The sequence below is a fragment of the Carassius auratus genome, unplaced genomic scaffold, assembly GCF_003368295.1.
Source record: "Carassius auratus strain Wakin unplaced genomic scaffold, ASM336829v1 scaf_tig00028960, whole genome shotgun sequence".
NCBI lineage: Eukaryota > Metazoa > Chordata > Actinopteri > Cypriniformes > Cyprinidae > Carassius > Carassius auratus.
Genome location: NW_020525729.1, coordinates 52,256 through 58,504, shown reverse-complemented (window position 1 = coordinate 58,504; position 6,249 = coordinate 52,256). Strand labels below are relative to the sequence as shown.

The window sequence follows — 6,249 nt, the reverse complement described above, 5'->3', positions numbered from 1 at the left end:
AGAAATATTTGCCGACAAAAAATAAATATTGCATTTTTTTAGGATTTTTTTTTGATGAATGGACACTTTAAGGCAAAATCACAACAGAGTCTTCATACCGTTTGCAGAAAAGGAGAAAGTGTGCAGCGTTCTGTTGCGGGAGCCATCTGATTTTATTGATCTTCTCCTCGATTTCTAAACTTTTCAAGTAATCAAACTCAGGCTCGTGACTCTGAAAGGTGCTGTACACGTTGTATTCCCTCTTGAGAGCAGGCGGTTTTTACTCTGTGGACAGAAACATTGAACACTTACGTAAACGCATGGAATCACACTTCCTAAAAAAAAATGAATGCAGTAAAAATCTTTGGGTTGCATCACCTCCTGTTCTCGCTGAAATATGACAACTCTTCCCCCTTTGTCTCCTGTGGCTAATAACTCCCCCGAATAGTTAAATTCAACCGTTGAGATAATGTCCGCTGCATATCCGAAAGGAAGAAAGCAAGATTAGACAATTATTTACTTCATACATTAAACATGCACAGCTTTAAAAAAGAAGAAAGCTTTGACACCAACATTAACTTTCTAAATGAATGTTTTTGATTTTATTGTGCAAGACTAATCATTGAATATCATGCCAAAGACAAATCACGTTTTTCTTTCATTAAATATTCATTATTCATGACTCATCTTCATGCATGCTTAAGTTGAAATGTTTTAAGCTCAAACCATAGTTAAAACTAACCTATATCCTGAATCTGTCATACATTCAACATGCACGGCTTCAAAAAAGTAAAAAGACGCCAAAATTGTCCCTAAATGCATGTTCCTGGTCTTATTTTTGCAACACTGATCAATGCACGTTGTGCCAATATATGCAATATTAAAGTCTCATTCATACACATTTAAGTGTAGATGTTTTAACTGAAGTAAAATGGATCTATGCTACATGTGGATCATTTCCTGCCGCTTCACCCCTTCTGATCTCTCTCGTTTGGGGAGGGGAGGACACAGGGACAAACAGAGGCATGATTCAGTGTTCCTGAAACAGAACATTTAGCTCAATGGAGACAGGCCTAGGCTTCATTTAGCTGAAGGATCACACGCCAAAAATACAGGACAAGAGATAATCAAAACCAAACTGAAACAAATCTAATGACCGATTGGTTTCTTCACTGTGGATATATTGAGGAAACTCTTCATCAGGTGAAAAACGCTGATGAGTGATGAATTAATCTGAGCAAACCGAATGAAATGATTCAGTAGCTCCTTCGGTCTCAGTTCAGAGCTAGCTTTAGCTACAGGTTTGGTTTAAAAACGAGCATGAATTAAAAAAAAAAAAAAGATTGTTTTGACGAAGAGGAAAAAGACTCTGTTTTCAGTTTATACAGAAACAGCACAGTTCACAGAACTTCTGTGTTGAGTACCATCAAAGCCAGTGTGAGAATATCATTTACACTCCCCTGTAACTGTGTTTTTTTTTTTTTTTTTTTTTTCATTTTTATTAATTCAAGAGTGTTTGGGATAACACAAAATAAATGTACCACTTTTACCACACAAGTCGTGGCCTAGTGGTTAGAGATTTTGACTCCTAGCCCTAAGGTTGTGGGTTCGAGACTCGGACTGGCAACACCACACCTGAGGTGCCTAAAGAAACTAAACTAAAAGAAATCCAGAGTGGAAGGAATCAGCTAATGAGGAACAAACAGGTGCTGGTCTCGGTGTGTTATGGACCATCTGTGCATCATCTGATTAATCAATCTCTAGTCACACCAGTGACAGTAATCTGATGACTCACAAACATCACGAAACACAAGAACATGGCCGGTCATATTTCAACATCAACACAAAGATTATTCAGCATACAGAAAAAAAGGCTTTACTGATGACAATCCTTTTAACATCCTGTTACGTTACATTACTGTTCAAGTCATCACCAATTAATGATAGCAAATAAAATGCAACCAAATTATTTTTTTTTTTACTATTCTAATACATATTAGAATTTAGAATATTCGTTGACAGCCCTAATGCACATACAGTCTGACAACGGACTGCTTAAGACTAAGACTTTTGCACAGTAGTTTATGCATAAAGTATGTATAATTAGATTAAGTATATTAAAATAAGTATAAAGTATACGTTAATATGTGTTAAGGGCTTGATTTTTGCTGGAGAAAACAGCTGTGGTGTGATGAACGGTGAACGGAGCGAAAACTTTACAGTAGATGAGAAACCGATTGCTCCCTCGTGACCTTTTGTCAACTGTATTTATGACAAAAATATGCACAGATACTGCCGTTTTCATATGACATTTAAGCAGACTGACTGAGGCGATCGCAAATTTGTGTGCAGTTTACGAAGCCAAATATTTAAATCGATCGCTCAGACATTTAAGAGGCACCGAAATCTGCGTGCTGATTCGGTTTCGGTGCATACCGGTTCCAAGGGTACTGGTTCCATATTGGTACAGGTGCCATTGGTTTCGGTACCCAACCCTAAAGATGATAATATCACCAATAATAATATAAGAGTTACAATTTAATGAATGCAAACTAATATGAACATACCATTTAAATATTTATCACCTTCTTAAATTATATAAACTTTTGTATAAATCAAAATTAAAAACAAGTTTTTTTTTTAATGAGTGCACATTAGATTGCACCAATTTCAACTGATATCTTGCTATATGACACAACAGACAAATATCTATACTATGAAAAACATAGCTAATATAATTATTATTATTGCTATTATTTATATGATTTTATACAAAACGGTTAGTTCCACATACCAAAAATCTAAATAAAACAAAATATATCTTATAAATATTGATTTATCTTCTTACAGTAATGACTACTTAATTATGGTTTAACGGTCATAAATACACAAATTTAAAACATCGTATTGGTCCTTAAAATAGACCTTCATTTTATTTCTGCAAAATATATGCACTATTTCCCCCTCTTAATTTTGGAGTTTAAGGTGACCTGCCCTGGACATGTTTATGTCAAATTCAATCTAGCGTAAAGAGTCATGGTCATCAACTATCCTGATTTCTCATCGTGTGATGTGCATCTGAAGATGACACAAGTACAGATAGAGAGGAAACACCTCTGTACTGTATCACAACACAAACCAAGACAGCCGCAGCAGCAGCGGGGGAAGCGTAGGCAGGTACAGGACCATCTCGTAAATAAACCACTCGAGCAAATATTAACGAATAACATCCACATCAGACATCAGCCACAACCTACAGCAACATAACATCAGCACCACCCAAAACCATCAAATTAGAGCATCCTACAGTAACCCAAACGACACGTTACATCACAGAGGAGTCCGTTAGCGCTAGGAAAAAGCTCAAAAACAAGCGGAGAACCCAGTGTAAGAGGCAGACGGAGATACATGCACACATACCCATCCTGAAAGGTAGAGAGAGGCCATTATAGAACAGTTCCAGGCTGTGTCTGTCAGCAGCACACAAGCAGCAGAGCAAGATTTAAGAGCCTGAGAGTATCTGCAGTATGGACGGCGCTGGCTGGTGAGCGGAGGGTGCCATGTTGGACAGGACAGACCGTGAGGGAATCCCTCCACACATGACACGAACCCTTCATGTGAGATCCTGAAGGAATTTCGGCCTTATAAACATCCACATATAACTTAAACGGAGTTTGCACTGCAGCCTTCCCACAAACAAATGACTCACTTCCTGTTTGAATGTGTTTCAGGGGTGGAGAAACAGCACACAAGCAACTAAAACAATACATTCACCATGATTTAAAAAAATTATACTTAATATCAATTATTGGACAAATGTATACTACAAAATGTTATTGACTATATACATATCTCTCTCTCTCTATCTACACACACACACACTAAGGGTGGAAAAATAAAATTTGATACAACATAGTACTGTGATATTTTCCATGACGATACTGTATAAATACACGTCCCTGTCGATACATGTCCCCGTTCATGTTTAAAGTGCCCCTATTACGCCCTTTCCAATATTGCCTTTCATACAGTGTGTAATGTAGCTGCTTGTGAATGTAAACTCTGCAAAGTTGAAAAGCACACCATGAATAAAGATATTGGTTCCCAAAATAAAGAAGACTCTCTACAGCCTAAACGAGTTGTTTTTAATTCAAATTCAAATCCCACTTCTGTGACGGCTACATATCACGGGGTAACACATTTGCATAATGTGCGCCTATGTTCTACGCTGGCCAGGCGCGAACAACTTGATCCCGCCCACAAACAAGTCATTCAACAAATGACTGCTTCTCTGATCTAAATCGGAGTTTAACGCGGGATTCACAAAACGCTTGCTGTTGAAAGATAGATCAGTATCCTGTTTTTTGGGACAAGCTGCTTCACTGAATCACAACCTGTAAGTATGATAAATAATAGATGTTTATATTTTCTATTGAGCATTCAAAATACAGAAATATTGAAATGGGAATCATTTCTGACATGCTGTGAGCTGTAGACCAACCACAACAGACGAGGCCATCTGACCAATCAGAGCAGAGCACGCTCACGCAAATGGGAGGAAAGACTGAATTTCTTCAAATGAATCGTTTGAGAATTGCTGGAAAATTAGGTGATATTAAATGCATATTTTAAGAAAACGAAAGCATTTTTTGACCTTGCATGCATGTAATCCTATTGTAGGAAACTCCCAAAATGATATAAGAATTATGAATTATAAAATGGCATAATACGGGCTCTTTAAATCGGATGTAAGACTAAGTTTTATTTTAATTTACTGACTTAAAAACAAAAACAAAAAAACATTTATTTAAATTTTGACAGCAGTCTACTTTACAATGCCCCATTAGCTGAAGGGTTTGTACAACTTTTTTGTAAACGTTCAAGTTGCATTGTTCAAAATATCTGTAGCGGTTCAGAAGTGCATACCAGTTTACATTTAATTAAGTTGGACTTGATACAACTGTAACACAAATAATTGAGTTTGCCAGGTGTATACAACATTTATGACAGGTTGTCATGAAAGTGTTGAGCAGTTGGTCTGGTTGACAATCCCATTTTGCACTGCAGCAATAAAACTGAAGTGAGAAACTGAGAAATGTTTTTTTTTTTTTTGTTACCAAAGTTTTCCTTTACATAATTTGAAGTTGGAAAAAACTTGTAAATTACAATATAAATCACAGAAATACACAAAACCAGCTTTTTTTTTATTCCATAAACAATATTTACAGCACTGCAATGCAAAGTTTCAAGCACAAGAGTATCTGTCCATTAACTTCCCTCTATAAAGGTTTTTTTTTTTTTTGAAGAGTAATTACGAAATTTGGGCATGGATCTGTAACACTCCTGACTCCATCTCTTCCTATCATACCTTGCTATGCACCCTTCACTACAAAAAACTCTTCCAATGTGTTCATCACTCATGCATACTCACCCAAAGGTGTTTTAAACGAATGCAAACAGTTATTTACCTTCTGCCACATCTTCATCTACGGCTCCTTTGACCTGGGAGAAGCACCACTGGAAATCATTGCCTCCACCAGCCCCTGCAAAACAACAACACAAGTGCATTGAAATGCATGCTCAGATCAGCCTCCCAGAAGCAATTAATCACGCAGAAGCCAGAGCCCTGCCAGCCCGAGCATGCATACTGAGATAGCGCAGTGAATGTGGGTTTGATTTAGTCTGGTTTGATGTTTAGGCCGCACTCCTGCCGCTCGCGCCCCCGCCTACCAACTCAAACCCCCGCGCGGCGCGTTTACCTGCCATCATCGCCTGCGCCTGTTCCTCGAGCCTTCAGCGCGGCTAATCCTGGACCACAGCCGGGCGGACAGTGCGAATGAGCGCGGAATGAGAGTGAGCGGAGGCGAGCGGGATCAGCCCGTGATTTGGTTTCGTTTCAAGATGGCGCACGCTGCCCGTCGACATGACACAGTGACGTCATTTAACCAACCGAGCCGCGCGCCCGTCGCGTCGTCGCTGCGCTAACGTTTGCGCAGACGCCGTGAGTTACGCAAAACCAAACGCCCTTGTTTTGTATTTTTGTTTATTGTTAAAAAAAAAAAAAAAAAAAAAAAAACACCCCTGACACACTGAATGTATTTGTTGACTGACAATTCAAATGACATACTGTCCGTTTTTCATTAGAACAAACCGTTAGTGTTTTAACGCATTTGAGAGTTAACGTTCATCTCAGTAAAGCTGTTCAATGAATTAAATTTTTGAAAATCATTTTAATTTTTAAATAAATCCTCAATAAATATAATCCACTCT

General features: G+C 38.1%; 1 long non-coding RNA gene across 1 annotated transcript; it reads right to left on the bottom strand.

Moving 5' to 3' along the window:
* Nucleotides 1–228: 228 nt before the first annotated feature.
* Nucleotides 229–5,916, bottom strand: LOC113079675 (uncharacterized). Its single transcript, XR_003281746.1, has 4 exons — nt 5,739–5,916; nt 5,448–5,522; nt 358–455; nt 229–264 (listed from the first exon to the last, which is right to left on the bottom strand). It is a non-coding gene; the product is annotated as an uncharacterized LOC113079675 (long non-coding RNA).
* Between the last annotated feature and the right edge of the window lie 333 nt (nt 5,917–6,249).